Genomic DNA, 23,753 nt, shown 5'->3' on the forward strand with positions numbered 1-23,753 from the left:
TCATTGTGATATGCACTGACTTTAACTGAAATGGTGTGATAGCATAAATATAACATTGCTCATTTGATACTTTTAAAATTATTATATTATAAACTACAAGTCCCACAGTGTATTACATTAACTACAGTGAGGTTGAATATGTTGTTGTACTTGGTAAATGAATAGTTTGTTTTATAGAATTAACAATTCCATTTTAAGGATGCAATTGATGAAGTTCCTGAAAGGAAAATGTTGAAGTATGCATACTTGGTGGCTGAGGTGAGAGAACAAGGGTGGCATATGCATATAAGACTGGTAGAGATAGGTGTTATGGGATTTGAAGCTAAGTCTGCCACATTACTTAGAGGCTGTAAATTAAGAGTAGCTGTGAAGGAGTTATCAGTAGAAGCTGAAAGGGCTAGTCAGTGGTTTTAGATAAAGAGAGCTCAGACTGGAGTGACTGAGGTTGTCATGTTATTGTGTAAAGTGGTCCAGGTGCTAAGTAGTTAGTTGACTTGTGCTCAGAATTCAAGCCCCAGCACTGCCAAGTTGCCACTGTTGGGCCCCTGAGCAAGGCCTTAACCCTCAATTGCTCAAGTTGTATTCAGTCATAATTGTACGTCGCTTTGGATAAAAGCGTCAGCTAAATGCTGTAAATATAACACATCAACAAAAAACATCTGTAGAACATTTAGATTTACTTACTCTGAGTAAGCAGAGCTCTACGTGAGGACCCTATTGGAGCACTAATGGTGTAGGATATTTTACATCTTATCCTGTGTATATGTACAATTAATAATCTAATAATGAAGCTTATTTGTACTTTGTGATCAATTTCTCCCCAGCAACATTATTTAGACTGCAGAACTAAACTTAAAAAAAAATCACCAATAATTTACCACAAGGTGTCAGAAGGAGCATGGTTACATCTATTCCCAACAGTACTGCACTGCTAAAAGCATTGTAATGGAATAATGAATCCCTTCATTGTTTATTTTAGTACAATGAAGATACCTGACAACATTTCACTTATGTCAAATAAATGTCAAGTAATTTTGTCTGTTTATCTGCTTGTTTTTTATTTGTTTGGAAGGAGCATGCCAGTGTTTTCCTTATCCACAGATCCCAATTGAATAGGAATAAGCCTGCATCTTCTTCAGTCATAGACACAGATGCATGTAGGCTTTAATTCTGGATTTTATAACCCCAGCTGTTCATATTAAAGAGTTTGTTATTTTCAGTTTTACCTTTAACTACTTTGACTGAAAAATGTGTCAGTTATAGACAATTTAAATGAATGGTTTCCCTTGAGGAATAGATTTGAAGTGAAAGCAAGGAAGCATGTTTCCGAGGGGAAAAAATATTACAGTTCATAGATGAGGGCGTATGGTACGGTACATCAAGTGACGCAATTAAACCATATTGGTACCATCCTCAAACGGCGCGAGGCGGCAGACGGATTGTATCGTTAATTTTGCACTTTAGTGTTTTGGAAATAGCTCCTTTTTCCATTTCTCCATTTTAGAATACGCATAATTTGGCAAATCTACTACTCATCTACAAAGGTTTGGCACGGTGAGTTTTTCTTTAAGTTTTTTTCTATTTTCATCCGAACGACACAAACTGTTCTTTTCACAGAAAAGCTAGCTAGCTAACCTAGCCGGCTAGCTTAGGTTAGTTAGCTAGCTATGTATCTTAGGATAGCTAGCTAGAAACATTATTCATTTGTTTGGTGCAACTTGTAGCCTTCCTGGTAGTTAGCTAGCTAGCTAGCTAGCTAAAGCAAATATTATTTCATGCAGTTGGCACTAAACGTGGATAACTTACGTGATCATAACGAAGTAGCTATCTTGTTCTAGTTAATTGCTGTTTTGACTTCCTGATTATGAACGTTATCGTGATCCATTCCCTAGTAAGCTAACCCCGTGGCTAATAAAGTTTTTATCAACCAGATGTTGGTCCAGCCGACAAGCTAACCGTAATGCAACGAATCCAGTTGCGAATTCTTAAAGTTTGAACTTTGTCATCCGAGGGCCATAGATTCGTGGTAATATTCGTGATTTAAGCGATGTATCAGGCTCTTTAGAAAACCCTTATACTGGAGTTAGCTAGCTTGCATGTAAACAGCATAGTTTTAAAATTAAAGCAAGATATGTTTGCAGACAGCTAGCTAGCTAGCCAGCCAGACAGCCCAGTCACTGCGGCAGTGCGGATGGCCACTGCAGATGTGGCATGTGAGTGTAGCGCTCTAACAATGCGCTTGAAAAGAAATTAATGTAGAAAAGAAATTGGAAATGAAAATAGGTGTAATAATGCATTTATAACATGAAACGTAGTTGTTCGTCGAGAGATGTTAAAAACGAAACTCCAGTGTCCTGTATCCTAATGGTGCTATTGGTATGCATTTCCTGCAATGGAGTTCGAAACGTTACAAGAATAAAATCACTCTTTTTAGTCAGGCGTTCAATTATGTCTATCTCTCCAGAGACAGATTTACCAGATAGCCTGCATGTGTGTTTAGCAGCTTATAACTATATCAACATAGAGGAAGTCTAAATTAGCATGGTTTTGTATTGTTAATGGTTTTATTTTAGAAGTGTTTGTTTTACTAGACTGGTTATTAGCGATACTGTACTTATCTTACTAGATTGTAATTGATCAGTGATAAAAATAAATTGATTTCCATTTATATAAAGAAATGCTGCCCCACCACTATCAAGTTTGTAGTTAAACATTATAGTTTTTCACCTTCCTCGAGTGATGGATTTTTGCACAGATTAGGCTACCTTCATATTATTTATCCCAGTATGAAGTAATAACTGACCTTATGGTGAAAATGACAGCAGCAGTCTGTACATTGCATTGTATCCTATCTGAAAAAGAAATCAAGTGGTTTAGGCTACTTCATGAACCATATGATTTTTGACTTTACATAAAAGTTACAGTAAGCGGTTATTAGAAAGTTCTAATCTGTAATAAACATGTTGCAGTATTCAGTCTTGCATTCAAAATGCTGACAGCAAAGTATTAGTTCTTTTTTCTGTGATATGCTGTGCAGATTCTCTGACCTACTCAGATGTACCAATGACAAGATTTTATGTGCAGTGATGTGGAGACATTAATGTGACATAAAACCTGACTAATGGTATTCAGTTGTATTAAGCCACCTCTTTGATGCTACTATATTGTAAGAAAATACTTAAACCTTTTTTCTTTCATTAATTATCTATTTTAGAATCACGTGTATTTTCTGCTGTGAGAAAATGGATTCAATTTAGGCCTAATTATCAGAAAAATAATTGCATTACACATTCTAGTCTAGCCTAAAATAGAGGGACCCATAGAGTAAAAACTAAAATGCATAAGAAATCTGGAAAAGGTATGGTTTAGAAGGTGAGGTTTTTTATAATGAATTTGGGTGTGGCTGAAAGACTTCTCCCCAACCCTACTCCAAGAATCCCTAGTAATCTACACCAAATTGAAATAAGTGACACTGATAAAAACACAGCAGTGGCATGCACACAACTGTGTGTGCCTGTGTCTGACAGCTCTCTTTTTTCTGTCCTATGACAATGGCCTGGCATGTTTCTGAGAGACTTGCTTTTCTTTCTGTCACTTTCGATTACCGAGGATGATGGCAGTGCAGGCGTAGATTGGTTACCATGGCTAGTTTCTCTATGCCAATAATGCGTTTATTTTTCTTTTGACAAGAAATCCCGTTTTGCATTTTGGTTTGCTTTGTATGCTCAGCTCTCTGAAGATATGCAGAATTTTCCTGACTCTCAGAAGGAATGAATGGAAACTTAATGTCTGACCTTCACCCAGACATGCATACAAAAGGCATTTCAATTTCAATTTACATTTCAATCTAAAGTGGAGCATAATGCTGTGTGGACCTTGATATTATTTCTCTTTTTTTTGAGTAGTTGACAGTAAGCACTATCTGAAGTTAATGTTGTGCTGGAAAACTTGGTTTGAAGGAAAATAACTAGACTCCTCTTCTTTCCTCTTTTACCACTGGCCTTTCCTACACCTATACAATCTGCTTTTATATATTTATTTTGTTGATCAGTTTTTTTTATTTTATTTGATCTATATCTGGTATTAGTCTGAACAGTTTCTGCCCCTAAACTGACTCATGCCCAAAACATGAAAACATGAAAACTCATGCACAAAACATGAAAAATTTAAATCAAGAGGGGAAAAAACAGTAAAAATACAGACACCTCAGAAAACCAGAAGTAAAATTTTTCAGAACCATTGTCATGCTCCAATATTCAAGAATCCTCCCTAATTATTATGACATACCTTTACATTGAATTTTCTGAGAGATATTGTCTAATCATGTTAGCCATGTACTCTACATGTTGTTCTTTGTATGGCAGGGGTGGTTAGCCAGAGCAGGCATCAAACTCACATATCTGTTTTTGCAGATTCACAATCACGTATGCTTCCTTACTGCACAGATTGATATCCCATTAACTGACTTGGTGTTATACTGTGGTAATTGTTCTCTTAATCGTTTTGAGCAGTGTGCATTTTTTGTCTTGAATTTTTGGCAGTACAGTGTGTACAAGCACCTAGCGATGCAAGGTGCTTACTGGATTCAGAATGTGGTTTTTCAAACAGATTTCCCAGGCAGCTAATACACCTGCTAATGCAATTTGCTAAAATAATGTTGTGCATATTTCAGTTTATTTGAATTACTAAGAAAATCAACTAATCCACCTTTAATCTATTTGTTGCTAATAATCTAACTCTAGCATATGACTCTAGCATATGACTCTAATCTAACTCTAGCATAGCATCTATCTACCAAATGCTTTTAACCCGTAGAGGTCCTCACCCATGCTGGCGTGCCATTTTTGATGTTTTGTGATGATTTTATTAATATATTTATGATAAGACAGCATGCAAATATGGTTAAAACATTTCCTGAATCTGTGCAACTTGCCCTTTAAATTTTGTGAATGGTAAGAATAAAGAGCCTATGAGAGGTTGGATATCGAGGTTAGAATATAGGTTAAGATACATGTCATCTCCCTTTCCTTGTGTGATTCCTATGTTCGTGTATCATTCATCTCTTAGCCATCTATTTGCCGTGTGTGATTGCTAAATTTGTGTCAATCTATATGAAACTATCTAATAAATAAGCATGAAATCACTAAGGATTTACCCTTCACGTTGGAAACATTTACTTCCTCATTCGATCAACGTCTAGCTAGCTAGCTAGCTAGCTAAAATGTTGTGCGACAAGTGTACAGCTGTGACAAAAGTAATGGATCTTTAGAGCCTGTGGGGTTTGATTCCTTGGATGAAGAAGATTATGAAAATAAAAGATCAGTGGCTAAATTAATGTTATGTTGCAACATTGCTATAATATTAGATTTAGTCACATTTAGGCACGATGTCCACTATTAGCAAGCTAAATGCTGTGCAAAATTCATGAAATTGATTTTTAATACACTTGTCATGACTTGCTTCACTTTGTTATCTAAAGATTTGTGTGAAAGTAATAGTCGTGTGTGTGTGTGTGTGTGTGTGTGTGTGTGTGTGTGTGTGTGTGTGTGTGTGTGTGTGTGTATATATATATATGTACACATACATAAAAGTTACAGTAAGCAGTTATTAGAAAGTGTAATAAAATAAACATGTTGCAGCATTCAAAATGCTAGCAGCAAAGTGTGTGTGTGTATATATATATATATATATATATATATATGTGTGTGTGTGTGTGTGTGTGTGTGTGTGTGTATATATATATATATATATATATATATATATATATATATATATATATATATACACACATATATATAATTATATATACACACACACACACACACACACTACTTTATTCATATATTTTACTGCTTTTGTGAACCAAACGCTTTGGTAAACTTATTCAAACACCAAAACATGTTGATTCACATGAGTAAAGATATGTTATCACATGAAATATGTTACATTTCTATAATTGGACCTCATATTTTCAGCATTATGGCCATATTATTGCTCTTTGCAGTGCACTAGGTCAAATGGTACCTCATCAGGAAGAGAGCTGAGATTTGTCTGAACATTGTGATATGAAACATATGGCTGTCATTCTTTAAGTAAGAACCTTTAAAGTGACTTTAAGAAAATATGCAAAAACATAAAAGGCCCTTAGTTTTAGGTGCTTTATTTTAGTGCTTTTACGCAGTTTTGTGTCCATGAAACCGCTCAGCTGATGTTTACACTAAAATAATGGTCATGAGATTGTTTGGGTTTTTATTATTAATAAATTGTTTTATATTACACATTGTACAGACATTAATGCTGTTGCCATTAACTTGGTTGACATTTTTTAGATGCATGATGTCAGCATTGCCTTTCACACTAGAGAATTAGTGTGGGGGATATGGTGGTACAACAAAATATGGTGGTAGTGTTGTTTGCCTCCTCCTCTCCTGCATCTCTCGCCAATCGATAATGTTACATATATATCTTCCTGACCGCGTCTTGCTGCCACTGGTTGAAGCCTGAAAATATTCTAAACAAATTAATGGGATAGCTAATCACAGTGAAGGGACTTTATAGCTTTCCCACCTGTGTTTTACAAAAGCTTTTAGTACTGTAATGCTATTAACTCTGTTCCAGATAGTTGCGCTCCAGGATGCACCCTGTTGATTGTTTAGACTGAGGGAACAAACATTCAGTGATAGAGTTAAAGAATCAATATGAACATATCCCCATGCACGATCAGTTGATATTGACTAGTAGGTATCTACTGCATGCCAAGCTCAACAACACAGCTGTATTCTTAAATTAGCTTAGCTATCCTAGCTAGGTAGATTCCTTAAAATAAATCAGTGTATCGGGGTAATTTGACACTGACCACAAGTCTCTCTAAGAGCCCACTTTCTTAAGCATCTGATTGGTCTGCACACAAAAAGTTGTTTTGAAAAGTAGGGTTAGTGGTAGCTCAGTGGTTAAGGTACTCTATATGTAGTCAGGAGGTTGCCAGTTCAACCCCACCACTGCAAAGTTGCCACTATTGAGGCCCTGAGTGTGGCCTTTAAACCTCACTTGCTCAAGTTGTATTAAGTCATAATTGTGAGTCACTTTGGATAAAAGTGTCAGCTAAATGTCATAAGTTTAAATAGGTTACTCTGTCACTTTGAGTTGAATTTTTTTCCTTCACCTTTTTTTTTCCAACCCTGGGAGCCTAGACTGCTAGTAAAACATTTCTCCAATTGAACATTATTTCAAAAAATGTGCATTAGTTGTCAAAAATGTGTATAGCGTGAAGTCCACCTAAATGAACGATGACAATATTTAGAGAGTAGGGTGACTGGTGACTGATATATAAGGCCAATGTCACAACTGATAAAATACATTTTAATTAATAATTATAATAGTAATATTAAAAATGAGACACAAAATTGCTGAACTTAAATTTATTAACTATAAACAGTCATTGCTTAGTTATTGTCTGTTCTCGGTTTGCAGTGCGCTTATTAAAAAAGGAACTAAATGAATGTCCACAGGTAGTAAAAAAAACATAAAAGTACATGAAAGTTATATTTCAGGGCTCTACCTAACTTTTTCACAACCTTCCCAAAACTGCCTTGAAGCATATTTTTGTATGTTTGTTTAGGTTTGTTCACAAACATACAAGGCAAATATCCCCTCTAAACAATAAAAAAGGTTTCTTACCATATGAAATCAGGTACGATATAAATGTTAATTAAACTGTGTATGCTTTAACGAACATTCTACTGAATTACTAATGTAAAATCTCTTACAAATCTGAGAATTTATTTTAAAAAAAACAACCTTTAAACTAATTAACAAAACTGGATGTCATTTCTTGGGGCAAAAAACATTATAGCTTAAAGCCATTTCATTTGTCATACTAAAAAAATACAAATTTTCTAAAAGAAAAGGTTGACCCTTGGAGAAAACTGATACTGATAAAGAAAACTGATAATTCTAATAAAATATTACTTATTGTAACATTGTCTCCATTGTAACATTGCAAAAACAGCCTACATGTGGCTCTATAGCCTTCTCCACATCTAATAACTCAAATAAACCAGCTAAAGTTAAAAAATATAGTTACTGTAATTGTGTTTTCTATAATTGCATCCTTTATTCCTAACAAAGTCAGAAATGGTTCGCCATTCTAGAACAGGATATTTGGCTTTCCTGCATTTCTCACTCTCCAATTTTGAAGCTAAGTGACCCTTCGGTACATGGTGTTTGAAATGTCTCATTACAGCAAAGACTTCCTTCTTTGTCCATGGCCGCCGAACCGCTGTTTTCTTTATCTTTGTAGTCTCAGGTACACCATCTACAAATCAAAAAGTGATCTAAAACTCAATTTAGAATCCACATACACCTCTAATACACATTTGTTGTTTGAAAGTTGGTTCAACACATACACCAAAATGACATCCCATAGAGACATTATCCAAATAACATTACTACAAAGAATAGTAACAGGAAGGTGAGCAAAAATGGCACAGTCAAGATTATCTAACTTGTTGCCTGTGTTGTTATTCAAAATATACCCAAACATATGGTAAATATTCAAACATTGTTCTTCAGAAATATCGCAAATAACATCCTGGGCATTTAAGGAATCTAACAGGTGGAAAATTAAGGTAACACTGCAATGCACATTTTAAGTGAGTATTCATGATTCATAAATCTTAATAATAAAACCATCAAGCAAACATAGAGTCAAACATACAGGTCGAAACAAAATAATGTGGTAAACTAACATTCAACTAAACAGTGGGTGTTCATTTGTGATTGAGTAGTATATTAAGCTTTATTAGCAAATCCTATTTGGGTACATGACATCAACCTTTCTATCTAGTCTGCCATTAAATAAAAGTACACTGGCTGATTAAATACAGAGTAAACAACAGGGCTTTGTTTGTAAAATAAACTGTGTAGAACAGCCTAAATTATTAGTAAAGGTTTAATTAGACCATCCAAATTAATGTTATGCATTATGACAGTGGATAGTTTTTTTCTTGTATTAAGATTACTTATGTTAACCAAGCTTGTAACCATATTGGATTTGTGTAAATCTAGCATGAGAAACCAAGCATCCCATAGGCCGCTGGTGATAAGTAAAGAGAACCTTTGTACCCTAATATGTAGGTTGTATTGGAAAATACAACCTAGATATTAGGTTCATAGTTTCTTTTTACATAATAACATTTGTGAAAGGTCTCTGATTCTGAACGTTTGTCTAAAACTACCCAATTATAATTTATTAGGGATGTCAAGCTTATGCATGTTGGAAGATAAAAGACAGAGTTATAAGCTCTCTAATCTAACTATAAGGGGAAAAAAACATTATAAATGGTCCCAAATATAAATATACCATTGCTTCATAAAGTATAACTACCAGCGATACTGTCTGAAGATATGCTTTCTCAGTCCTCATCATCATTGCTGAAGCCACTTGAAGAACAGAATGAGACAAACAGTTAAATACCTGAAATTTCATCCACTAGAATTTAAATTTCCAGAGATTTGCCACTTAAAATTAAACATACCCATGATTTTTGTCTCTGAAATAAGAATAAAATAATGAAACAGTTTGAGAATTTCCACTCTATCAAATGGTGTACATAAGTAGACATATCTCAATTAGAAATATGCAGCAAAACATAGTTTATATATGTAAGAAAACATGTACAACATTCAGGTATACAACATTTTGTAAATGCATAGAAAAATATAAAAACATACAATGTTTATACACTTGTATAAATAGTTTTAGCATGAATATGTTCATAATCTTATTTACAGTATGTAATGCAACAGTTCTGACTTTTAACATTTCTTATTAAGGACTCTCAAACAAATAGACTGCATAGATCAAACAAACATTTGCTGACATGTCTGCTTCTAGACAATCATGAAATGTGACAATTATTGAAGCCCATGGAGGGACATTGTTTATCTAGGAAGAAAACAATTAACCTTCATTTAATTACTAATTCGCTGACTAGATCTATTGTACTATTGCAAGAAGCATAAAGGGAAATTGTACAAAGAATCAGGTACTGATTATTAACTCCTATGTGCACTTCCAGTTTTAATCTCATTTTGAACAATTTGTACTTGTTATCTGAAATTGTACACATAGCACAATGATCATTCATGCTGAAGTAGACACTTGGGACAAGACATCCATTCATATCCAGGCTTATTTTTATTATTTAGGTTTCATTTGAGCTCATCTAATACAGAAGAAGATGTCAAAAAAGCAAAAACAACTTTTATTTGAAGGGTTTATTTTGTGTATTTGGATGCTGGAGATTAATTTTCGGTCATGCTCTACATTTCCTCATTTACCAGGGTCTTGTCTAATAACTTGAACCCATTTGAGCATATAAATGAGGTTATTCAGGAGATACACAGTAATTTCCACTGGGTATCCTAGACATCTCCAAAGTGCCCAAAAACCTCTCCAAATGCACACAAAGTCATCAGTCACTATGCATCAAGTTTGCAAAATATTTTTGTTAAAACATCACATCAGTGTTCAACAACTTACTACAATGTTTGCATGGCAAATTACTGATTGTTTCCATGGCAAATCACTTAATGTTCCTATTCACTGCAGGAAAAATCATAATCCTGCTGCACATTGTAAGTATAAATTAGAAAGCATACTGTTTCTTTACAGTATTACAGCATTTACAGCATTCCAGTATTTTCCCCAGCATAACCTTTTAACCTAATAGCAATGAAGTAAGTTGTTGAACATTGATGTGATCATATTGACTGATGACTTTGTGAGCATTTGGAGAGGTTTTGGGGCAATTTGGAGACCTAGGACACCTAGTGGAAAATACTGTGTAGCTTCTGAGTAATTTCATATATATGCTCAAAATTGTACACATTATTTGACAATACCCTGGTGAATCAGAAAATGTAGAGCATGACTGAAAATGAATCTCCAGCATCCAAATATACACTATAAAGCCCAAAATGGAACCTAAATGATGGAAAAATAAGACTGGATGTGAAAGAATGTCTTGTCCCAAGTGTCTACTTCAGTTTGCATCCTGAATGATCATTGTGCTATGTGTACAATTCCAGATAACTAGTTTTAAAATGAACAAGTACATTTGCAATTCCCAAATAACATTATTTGTATTTTCTCACTAAATGACTGGAATCATGTTATTAAGAATGACCAGTTAAATATATTAAGCTTTGAAAAATAGGAATTAAAGTTTTACCATTTTCTCTCCTGAAACGTTTCATTCAGCATTGGCAAGCACTATTTCACAGCACCAGACGTCTGCACGTAGAATGGTGAAATGGAAACAAAGGAGATCTGCACATCGCTCCACAGCAGCCAGACTGATAGGACTGCCTACAATGTGCCTGTAGGCATTTTTTGATTATCATCATGAGCACAGGCATCGGCCGATGCTGATTATCTCATAATTGCATTAATTGGCCAGCCAGTATATCAGTCGACCACTGCACAATAGTACTCACTAGTGATCCAGTTGCATTTGCAGACTTTGCACAGAGATTAAGAATGTGCTAGTTAATATGCATATTTATCTTTAATAAATAATACATTTCAAAATGTCAATCACACATATTTATAATAAATATTTATAATAAATCATACATGTAAATGGCATCGATGACACTGGCTGAGTAATAGCTGCAATTCTACACTGTCCCCTAGCACCTGTTTCTCACTTGCCCCAATGCCTGTTTCAATGGCCATTTGCTGACATACAACTTCCCCCAAAGTACTGCTGTGGCACTGGTGGTACTGCTGTGAATCATTTGCTCATTTTCTGGTCTACCACACTGCAATGCAAACCTAGTATTTAGAAAATACACACCTATTACTTTTTTGGGAAAAAAAACTGAAAGTATCTTTAGCACCATACCAGAAGAGGGTTTGGAGGCAGGAATTTTTGGGCAAACTATTTTATTACAAAACATAAACCAATAACTTATAAATGGAAGAGCTACTTTCAGACTAGTGTCACTGCATGGAACTTTTCTTCTGAGTAGACTTTCTCAGTGTCAGGGTCCCTACTGAAAAGAGTTTAAGTAGGTTCCCCTAACGAGGCACAGGTATGCCCAATGGTATGCCCAGTTTCACTTACCTGCTGAGTGGCCCTGACCACCTCCCTGTGCTGCAGATGATGCTCAGCCATTCCCCTGCTTCCATAGTATCAAAAATAAAGAAATAACAAATATGCAATTATCCTGCGCTAAACAAATATTAGCCTCCTTGGCCTCCTTTGATGACAGCTTTGCACGCTCTTGGCATAATCTTAAAGGGGACCTATTATGCTTTTCTGGTTTTACCACTTTCCTTTAGTGTGCTAAATAGCTTTTGTTGCCTGTAAACAGTCAAAGTTACAAAGCCCAAAGTACACTCCAGAGGGAGTAACTCTCTCCCACAGAAATCACTTTTCTCAGTTGCCTGAAATGCCTCACTGGAATTCCAGACCTTTTCCTTTGTTACAAGATAATGCAATTTTGTAACGCAATAATTATTGCCTGCCTTCCAGCAAACTTGGGAGGCCCTCACTTACATAGAGAGTAATGAATGCTACTTAGATGTTCTATGTTAGCAATGTTAGCTTGGCTACCTTTCTAATTGCACCTACCTTTCTAAGTGCACCTAAATAAGAAATGAAGTATGTGCAGTTTAGTCAGTCAGAAGACAAACTGTGGTTACTGTAATATTATAACTTTCTAATTTCTCTACATTACATCTTAAATATAAGAGACCTACTAAGTAAAATCTTGCCTTTCTGGAACATCCTGCTCCAGTCTGGCTTGCAAAGGTGGATTGGGTCTAACAAATTGTTTTACCTGACTTTCAGGGTCAGACAATGGCCCAACTGATACGGCAGAACCAATGCTATTGTTAGCTACACCTGTGTCTACAGCTGCTCAGTAAAGAAGGGTCTTTCTGCAGATGGCAAGACAGGGATGTAATGTGTAGGGGTGGAACTGCTCTGGCAGTTGACCACTCAGAACAGATTTGGCAAACTGACCAATCAGGGCACACTGTGCTCATAGGGAGGGGAGGCTTAAAGATACAGAGGAGCTCTAACAGAGGGTTTCAGACAGATGAAAGTATGAGAAAAGTATGAGAAAAATAATGTGGTTTTGGACAGTTTTTACAAAATCTTAATTAGGGTTCTGGCAATAGATTATTTTAGCAAATGAGTATTCTGATGATTACTTCATCAATTAATTGAATATTCAAATACATACTTTTTCTTTATTAAAGAACAACAGTAAATATACAAAAGAGACAACTAATTGGTTTCTGTTTTAGAAAAATGTTATTGCTTAAATTGCATACAGTATCTGTCAAAACTAAACCTAATTTAGTGTATTTAAATTGCATTTTACATTCTGGGTTTTAAATAAAACATTTTCTGATATGGGCAAAAAAGTTTTTAAAATTTAAGTTGTCCATGATATTTTTCATGTGGACTTATTTCTTTTTCATATGTTTTTGAAGATATGCGCAGAACAATTTGTTTTACACACACGAAAAATATAAACCAGATAAAACTAAGTAATTTATCATGTTACTTTCCCTAACCTTTACAGTGTACTCAGTGTGCCTCAACATTTGTTGCAAAGCAAAAGGTTCTTGAAAAATGCAGCTAGATTTCTCTGAACACATCAGATTATTACTTCCCCAGTGTATAATGTGTTCGTTCATAGATTCAATTCATTAATTTGCTCAGAATACAGTTGTATGTGAGATAACCTACTTTAGCCCATTTACCATGTCTTCTGCATAGATCCAGAAATATAAAAATTCGTCATCACCAAAAAACATGACGAGAAATCGCTCCAGTACAATTTAACAATATATCTCACATAGCTTGTGAACTAGCTACTTTGTCAACTAACTTTCTGTAAAATAGCAGCGGCATGAATGCATGACATCCCAAGTCATGCACCCTACTTTGTGAACCTCCCCTCTCTTGAGTGATAACCCAAGAATCATAGTACAGACTGCTCTCACCCTGGTTAGGCTTGAAATCTGCTTTTAAGTAAACGTATTCCTCTACCATCTTCACTAAAATCCACTCAGCCTAACTGCTAGGAAGATACTGGATTCTGGGAGATTATTCATAATCTCTCTGTTGATTGATAATGATTAAAAAAAGCGCAAAAATACTTTTGAAAAAGTCATGTTTGGCTTCTTCATATTATCCGACCACCCTTCCATGGTAGAAGGTAATGCAATATCACCTCACTTTACCATTGCTTCCACATTTTTGTAACAAGGCTAGTTATTTAGCTACTGAGTCTGTTGTCAGCTTGTTGGATGCTGTGCACATATTTCGCAAGGCAAGGCACGATGGGGCATAGGAATATTGTGGATATAGTAACATGGATTAAAAGAAGCTCTGGTGCAAAGAATTTGCATCAGTGATTTTTAGTAATCAAGTTACTCAAGTTTCTCAAGGAATTGTTTCAGCCCCATTCTACATCTAATATAATTATATAAACCAGCTTCATGAGGTGCCCACCTATAATGCTTTTCTCTCAGTCTTGAAGAAATTCTTCTATATGCTGAGCAGTTGTAGGATGAGTTCTGCATGGGGCAATTCATACATAGGCTTTCAACTTTTCAACTCTCACCATTTGTCTTCTAAAAAATTTGAGTATATAAGCATTTGGATTAAATGCCTATAAGACAATGCCTATTAAAAACAGGTGTGTCTATACTTGTCAGTCAGGTGTGTCCATACCTTTGACTGGTAATGTATATATGAAAAATGTGTAACATGATGGGAAAAGATAGTGTCTATATTGTGCATATATGGTTGCACATCTTTTGAATATATAGGCTATTGCAGATGTTAGATAGTTAGTTTAAAAATGTTAACAATGCTCATAGTATTTACCACTGTGTACATAGTGACAGCTAGACATCTGTTACTATAAACATTATTACAAACAGTGCAGAAGCAACTGAAAATTGCAAAAAATGGTAGAAAGTAAGGGCATTAACCACATTTACGCAGTTCTCGGTTGTTATGCACACCTCGAAGCCCACGCTCATTCCCCTGTGGCTATGCACATCGTTGAGTCCCTGAGTAATGGTGTCACATTTGTATCACTGGGAGAGCAAGAAGTTAGCAGACATTTGCTCAGCAGCCTCCATCTCTCATCCGTAAAGTGTGCAGAGAATCTCAAATTTGGCTCATTTGTCTCCACACATCTCTTTATTACACCACCTTCCTTAGCTACAGTAGTATGTATCTATCTTTATGCACTATTTGTACATCATGACAAGCCTCTTGAATTTCTGTTTCAGTCTATATGTATGTTTGTCTTTCACAATACAGGATGTAATCGCACCATTTGTGTTTTTGTGATGTCAGATTTACATAACAAAAAATAAAGCTGTAGAAAGGGTTTTTTTTTTCTAATATGAATGCATATGATTCATCAGAGCCCAGAGAACACACACAGTACATCTGAAATTAATCAGCTGGACACGTTTTTAATGTTGGATGGTTAATCTTCACATTGCAGGTGTTTTGCAGTGCGACTAGCAAAAGCTATTGATGCCCATGCAAATGTTTTTAAGTAGGCTTATTGTAACTACATTCTGAGGTGCTCATCAGAGTATTTGATAACACTTAATATTTCTGCAAGAACATGTGTATATTTCAGAGGTCTTCTCATTATACACATTCTCTTTCTACAGTTGCCATTCATTTTCAGTTCAGTTCTTCCATAATAATCAAACTTATTTACTGTGAGTAGGCATAGAGTGGTTTTGGAATCTGCACTTCGAACAGACAAGATGTTCTGGACTAAACCAGAAGTTATCAAGTAGTATTTAATATGTCTCTCTGTATGTTTGTCTAGAGTTGTAACAGATATCACCCACTCACTTCTGTTGGAAGAATGTAACCACTGAGTAAAGATGAATCACCCATCCGTTCATTGTTTCAAATTCGTGACTAGCCAGTCTTTGTGTTGAGGTGTGAATGCTGCACACAGTTAGTCTCCACAGAGAGAACAGCAAACACATTAAGCCCTCCATCTGAAATGAGACAGGAAGTTTTTCTGGGTGAGTGGGCTGAAAATCGTGACTGTTGGCACTGCCATGAGGAAGAGAACTGAAGCATAAGTAGGCGTTCAGCAGCCCCTTCCCAACATGCGCACACACACCTGCTCACATCTTCACAACTGTATACCGTACTGAGTGCATTTAAACAGACACCCACATTGCCACGACAATCACATTGTAAGAGGCTAACTGAGGAATGTGCTTGAACTGTAAGTTTCCATAAATTCCATAAGTGCCTTTATCTGATTTTAACTTTATTGAATTACCATAAATCATGTTTATTAGAAAAGTCAATTCCTTTGTAACTAAATCTGGAAGCTGTACTTGTTCAGTTTTACAATGAAATGTAAATAATAACAGTATCAATTATTTTTCATCTTAGGTTTACTTTAGGACCTAGTGCTCCAGTGAGAGCTAACATTGTCCTTTGAAAGGATACTAGATGTTGCAGCTACAAAATGAAACCGAATTGTTTTAGTTACAGCACATAGCATGTCTCCAATTGAAAAAGATGATGCTACGTACGTGCCAGGAATGTTTTGGCATGGCACAGTTACTTCTGTTCCTACAGCTCTGAACATTTGCATTCAGCAGGATGTTACTGACCATTTCTATGTGTATCTTCGGATCCTATGAAATGGGGAATGAAAGTCATTTATTTAAGCCCATTTGTTTAACTGTTTACTTATTGATATTTTTCCATTATGCTATGTAGGCCTACATCAGTAGAGCTAAATGGTATTTGCAAAAGGTCACACTGTGATTATTAAATGTTTTTGCAGTTCTTGGTGATTTTGTCAACTAGGTTATTTGTTAGATTCTATATTTTAAAAAAACATCAACAAAAAATCAAGATAAACGGTACTAGTTCTGGTGAACTCCAAATGACAACTGTATCTATTGACTCACCCATAAATCACATTTGGATTTTATTAGAATTCAGTGAAAAATCTTTTAAAATTGATAAATTAAAAGTCTAAAACTCCAATTAAATGAACAGCCATTATAGGCTAAATATGTTATCTTATGTGACTGAAAACAAATAAAAATGGATAATAGATACCAAAACCAGTCGTAGCACAAAATGCTAATGCATTACACCATATTGGCATTAATGATAACAGTTATTCTGTGAAGAGTAAATGCAGTGCTCATGCAAACCCAGCTATCCCACTTTGCTAGTTTTTCCAGCATCAGTCAGTGTTGACCCAATATGACTGTGGCAGCCTTTGCCACTTTCACCTGATAAAACATGCAATGACCGCAAACACTGGAGTAAGTGTCACCTGACATTTTGTCGTACCTGCCTCATTCTCATTGTCTGTATTTAGGGTTATATGTTGTTCATTTATGTTCAACTTGAATTTAACCTTATTAGGAATATATATTATTAAGAATTTACTTTCTGGAATTGTATTCTACAAGGGTTTCTAAAACACTGCTTAGAAAGCAAGGTTTAGCTTGTCTTCTTACTGTAACTAAAAATTATTTTTATTACAGTGTCCAGTAAACTTTGCCTAGTGATATATGCTGTAGCTCAAACTAGTTTTAACTTTACAGGCACCATATAGGCCTAAATGGTCTGTATTTGTGCTCATTTTTCAAGTTGTCACTAAACTATACTGCTGGCTGTCATGGTTGAAAGTGAGATATAAACAGGTTTAAAAGTAAGGGAAAGGTAAAAGTAGAAAACTGGGAAGAGTCCTGTTACAATATAAAAAGGGCTTAGCAGTGTTGAGTGATACTGTGTTATAGCGCCAAAGCAATGCCACTTACCAGTGGTGTTATAAACATAAAAGATTAAGGGTTTACTGGCATAAATAACTGAATATTAACGTGGATAAAAAAATGAAATCCAGTTAATAACATGAAAGGCACTATGTAATAAAGATCCCTTTTCATGTGTGTTCAAACACTATTACTGTGTTTTAAGTGTAGATATGGCTTAATTGATATTTTTATAACAGCACAAAGTCATTTCATGCCTTGCACACTTCATATTCTGTGAGGGTGGGAGGGCTGGCATAAATAAATGGAAGGTGCATGGAAATGAGATACAGCAAGGCCTGGTGCCACTAACTTTATAAACACTTTTATAAAGACTTTTTAATAGACATCTGTATGTTTTTAGCACTGCATCTAAATGCCCAGGGCAATCTGATATTTTCATGATGGTGTTGGGCACAAAATGGCATGCCAGAAATATACAGTAATTACATAAGGTTACAGATAATGTGCTAACACAGTTATGATTACTAAGACTTAGAAAACTGTCGTCCTTTAGTACCAAAGCCCATCTACTGTCATAACTGTGTTTGTTGATTACATTATTTCATAATGCCATGTAATTGCTGCATGCTTTTTGCACCTAACACTGTCATCATGAAAATACTGACATGGGCCGTGGACGCAGTCTTATGTCATCATATAATTAATGACGCCTCACCTTTCTGCTCCCAGTCGTCCAGTTCTGCTGTAAGGTCACTGATAAACTGCAGGGTTGGAGGACCACCTTACGGGCCAGTGGTTCTTCCCTGCAGATTGGCTGGCTGGGGGCATTTCTTTCAGAACTGTGGGGAAAACTGCAGAAGGCCTACCATCTCTGTGAGTACTAAGTGTGTGACTGTTTTTTTTTTGTTTGTTTGTTTGTTTGGTTTTTTTTTGTGAACATGGTTGTTTGTGTTTGTGTGGATTTATTCTCCTCTTGATAATGAAGGATTGTGTGGGACATTAGGCTGTTCCCACACTGTGCTTTGCCTAATGGCATGCCTTTACACTTATTCATCAACTATTTTTCCCAAGCTTTTACAGTGTGCTACAGAGTGTACTAAGGTGAAAGCTTGAAAATTATATCACTTATAGTCATTGTTATATTTCAAGTGCAAAACATGCAACATGCTCTATTAGATTTATTTATTTTCCATTCTGTGGTACTATGAGACCTGCCTTGACAGCTCCAGAGCAAAGCACTATCTCTAGTGCCTGCTCTCTTTCCCATGACTTGCTGGTTCTTGATGGGAGGAGGCAGGGGCCAATTCCCATGCTCCGAGATACACTTCGACCCTGACCACTCACACACTCATCACTCGTGTGTGTATGTCTGTGTCCTTTTCTTTCACATTTCCTGGGTGTTTCCTTTGCAAAGTTATGTCATATGTCTAATTTAGTTGGTCACACATGCCTGACTGTGCTATTTGAAAAAGAAATGTTGGAATGACAATAGAGCAAGTGTCCTGTAGCACATTTGTAGCTAAAATAAAAGTTGAAAACAATTAATAACACTTTTTAAAAAGGTCTGCATAGTAACATAACTTTATATAACTTGGACTCAAGCTTTTTTTTTGTACAGTGAAACTTACTTTTTTTCAGCTTTGCTATGTACAAGCATTGACCTTATTTTACCTTAGTTTTATTTTACCTTAGAGTATCAGTAATGGTAATGCTAACAATATTGGTATTTTTAGCTATCAATAATTTGCTGTGCTCCGACCTAACTACCAGGATTCCATATAGGGAAAGGGATGCCACCATCCACACAATTTACAGGGCTGGATTAAAGTAACTCTAAATAACCACCTAATGGAGGCTCTGAGGTCTAGCCTTTACTTCTGCTGATGACACTTGGTCAGGATTCCAGCCAAGGGCAATTGTCAGCCAAGCATAACCATTTTTGAATTGACTGCACAGTGGTTTCACCTACAGGTACATTTTTTTAATGCCAACTGAGGACGCAAGTCAAGTGCTACATACTCTATTTCATTTAAGCAAGCTGATCCTAGTTTTTGATGATCCCCCTCAGCATGTATCAACATGCCGGTGTAGTAAGCTACATGCCTAACCCTGCCCTGTTTTGCAAATAAATAATTCCGTCACTGTTGACTGATTTAAAGATCATGTTTGCATCAGTCATATAACAAAAACCTCTAACATGAATGATCTTTTTAGTGCTTCTGCATATGCTTTAATAAAAAGATTCAGTTTGAGTCCTACATACAGTTTGTACAATATGATGTTGAGCCTCTGTGTTTTCTGTTTGGAGACAGTACTGTACACATATTGTTTAATGGCAATCATACAGAAGCACATTTGTCTGTATAGCTGAAAGATACTTCAGTTTCTTTCTGTGAATGTTATAATTCCTGGGTAGGCCATCAAGCTGTTGTGACAGTCTTGAAATTAGTATTAATTGCAGTAATGGCAGTGATAAAAGTCTTCAGTGACTACCAAATTTGTGCAGTTATAAATACTGCATGGGGACAAATGGTCGCCGAATCATTCAACATTTACATGCCATTACACACCTTCTCTATTTGCTCAGTTGAAGTTTCATATACTTTGGTAAGATGATCGAATGATTTTTATTGTCTCTTCTTCATGCCTTTGAGGCACACTGGAAATTGGACCTCTATCCTTACTTCTAACCTTAAATAAGGTTTCAGTCACATTTTTTGTGTGGCATGGCTTCAAATTCAGCTCTGATTATCAACTTTTGTCCTCTTCAGTTTAGGTTACCTACCTTTAGTGAAGGAGAGACATGCAACCACTTAGATGACCTTTCCATTCTATTCTTGCATGTCTGCACTGAATGTTGGCTATCATTTATATTCTGAGACCTTTTGACAAGAGACTCTTAAAATAACAAGTTGTTAAGGCTCGAACAGCAGGGCAAGGGCATTCCAGAAAGGATGAAAAAACCAAGGAAGCTGCATCAAATAGTAACATCAAGCTGCGGAATTTTTTGTAAAGTGTTTTGATACAGCTTAGAAAAGACCAGAATTTCATTTATGAAATCACTGGTTTTTGTATTCCTATTAATTCAGCTATAGTGTGCAAACCTGCAAAATGTTTTAATTTATTGGATTTTTTGAGTAAATTAATATTTCTTGAATCATTAACTCACTGTATTTTCAACCACTGTTTACTTGCATTGAATTTTATCTTAAAACTAACCACCACAGGTGAACTATAATGAACATTTATCAGTGTTAGAAGAGGTGATATAGGAGGCAATCTGCTGGGCAACTCCAGTGAACTTCAGCATGGAGTGTTAGCTAAACCTCTCTAGATCCACTGTCTCGTGACATGGATACTTGTCTGTAGCACATTTTACTGATTAACCTCTCACTTGACTCTGGTCTATTTCAAGTAAAATGTCATATACAGTCACCACCCTCACTATTAGAAACGCCTACACTATCCCTACATGTACACCATTAGGCCATGGCACCATATTCCCAGCTCATTACTCTTCGAATTCTGACTGCAGCAGTATCTGGATTTTTGCATGAATAGACCTTAAAAGGTTATTATAAATATGTTTCATTTAACACATTTCATACTGCCATAACGTTATTAATAAATGATTTAAACAGGATTTCTTAAAGAAGCATTGATTGGAAGGTTTAAATTCCAATATATTTTTGGGATGTCTTGCTTGAACAGCCTACCTATGCAAAAGGATAGTGACCTTTTAAAAAGTGGGTAATTGGAGTGAGGCATTCAGTCAGATCAGGTACGTGTTTGACTTGTCCTGTTGTATAAAAGCACTGCCTACCAAAGTACCACCTCATCTCATCTCTTTGCTAGAGGAAGCAAATTGTGGCTTGCAGTCATCGTGGGACTCACTATGGTGTAAAACAGTGATCTGAAACTTCAAAGTGGGTTGGTTGTTCTCATGTTCGCCCCTCCCTGGCATTGCTGCAACCCACTGCAACGCCCCTGTTTAGTTACTTCCTGGTTTTGTTTCGTCGTGTTTCCTTGTTTTGGTTTCTTTTGCTTCTGCCCCATAACTAGTTTATTGCCTACCTGTTACTGTACCCACCTGAATCGTATTGGTCTCCATTAGTCTCTGTATTTAAACCCCGTGTTTATAATCAGTCTTTGCAAAGTCTTGTCAACCCGTGTTACGTTTTTTGAGCCACTTGTTATTGGGTTTGTCTCCGCCTGTGATTACTTTCTTTGCCCGTTCCCTTTTGTTTTATTTGCATCATGGACTACTTTTCTGAATTACGGCCTTGTTTTATGTACTTTGGAATCTGATTGTGGACTAAGTGTGTTCTCTGATAAAGCTGCATTCATCTTATTGTGAGCGACTCCGTCTCTGTACATGCTCAGAACATTTCAGTTGTGCAACATGACAACAGTCCAAATCATGGGAGTAAAGCAACCACAGTGTTTAACCGGTTATTTCTTTGCCTGTAATAATCTGATTTATCCTGTCCAGATCCATTTTATCCTGAGGCTGTGCTGTAAGTGAAAATAACTCATTGCCTTGCCGTTCAGCCTGCTACAGGGTTTGTTTGTTTGTTTTGGTTTTTTTTTTGGTTTGTTCTGTTTTTTAATATATGCTCTCTACATGTACTCCAGAGTCCTATTTCCATTCGTTCATTGACTCGTTTTTCCTTATATGGGCTTAAACAAACATCCGGCCCCCTGCCCCCAATCCCACTTCTTTGACCCTCTTTGGGGTTTGGGGTTTACTCCCCCACCATATATGCCAGTGCTCTTCCCTGAAGAACCTATTTCAGTGTCCTAGCCCCTCCTCCATAGGCACCCCTTCTTTCTCTGTTTTAGAGGCCTCATCCCTTCTATTCAACATGCTACCAGATGGTATTCAGATTGGGCCCCTTGTGTAGAAGTGAGCTTTTCCATGCTCTGAGGGCTAAGAGGGAGGTTAACCCTCAAATGGTGATCTAGAGAGCATGAAGGCCTCCATTTCATTGTGATGGAATCCAAGCAACTTGCTGGACCTCCTATAGAGCTTGGTGAGCTTCGGCACCAGTACCAACAGCAAATTAGCCTATTCCTATACTCAGAACACAGAACCTTGAAATATAATAAACAAATCTTCTATGGCTTCTGTGCAGTAACCAGTCAGATTTTGGAAGTAGTTAATCGTTCTCTCACTTTCACTCTCACTTCTTCCTCTCCCCCATCTCTTTTCATCTCCTTCTGTCTCCTTCTGTCTACCCTCATTTGTCTGTCTTGCTCCTTTTTCTCATCCTCTCTGTGCATGTGCATGTGCGTGTTGATGAGTCCTTCAGTGCAGCCTCTGACAGATGACCTATTGAAATCACTGAACAGCCGTGTGCCTGTTGCCAGGGCAACGAAGGCTCGCTTCTCCTTTTCATGTAATCATGTGACTTGGTGTTGACGTCAGTAGGGGAGGGACTCTATCTGAGTTTGGTCTTTCGTTTGCCTGCTTAGGGTTTTGAAGAATCTTAGGGAATTGTTGAGTTCACAAGGCTGATATCAGATACACCAGCCGATTACTGCTGGTATCTTTAACTGCCTGTTGCTGCGTGTGTTTGTGAATCAGGAGAAACTACCAGGTTATGGACTGCTAAGGACTTTTTTAACAAAAAAGAAGAGGTACGTCTCTTCCTCTTCTGTCATAGGTCCTGAAGGTTTTCATAATTCATTTCAACACATGCTTTTGATTGCAGCATTTTAATTCTCTGTCTTGCATGCTGTTAAGGGAGTCTTTGAAACAGTTGTGAAATGGGTTAGCTCTCCTCTCCCTACCCATCTATCTGTCTGCCTGTCTATCTTTCTGTCTGTATATGGAGGGTGCTCTCTCTCTCTCTCTCTCACACACACACACACACACACACACACTCACTCACTCCAACAATGCTTCTCTCCTTTGCTGTATGTACCG

The 23,753-nt window shown here is 36.4% G+C and overlaps 1 protein-coding gene across 3 annotated transcripts in view; it reads left to right on the forward strand.

The window, feature by feature from the left end:
- The first annotated feature begins 1,396 nt into the window (after positions 1–1,396).
- The window catches only part of ncalda (neurocalcin delta a), a 47,078-nt gene continuing 24,721 nt past the window's right edge, over positions 1,397–23,753 (forward strand). Inside the window, exons 1-2 of one of the 3 annotated variants that reach the window (XM_027029188.3) lie at positions 1,397–1,554; positions 18,554–18,697. The gene's annotated coding sequence lies outside the window, so the exon portion shown is untranslated. Of the gene's footprint in view, positions 1,555–18,553; positions 18,698–23,254; positions 23,465–23,753 lie in introns of those variants that run through there. The other 2 variants (XM_081696267.1, XM_027029189.3) reach the window with 2 other exon arrangements.

Source organism: Electrophorus electricus, chromosome 14 (assembly GCF_041902795.1).
Source record: "Electrophorus electricus isolate QZ-2024a chromosome 14, ASM4190279v1, whole genome shotgun sequence".
NCBI classification, from domain to species: Eukaryota; Metazoa; Chordata; class Actinopteri; order Gymnotiformes; family Gymnotidae; genus Electrophorus; species Electrophorus electricus.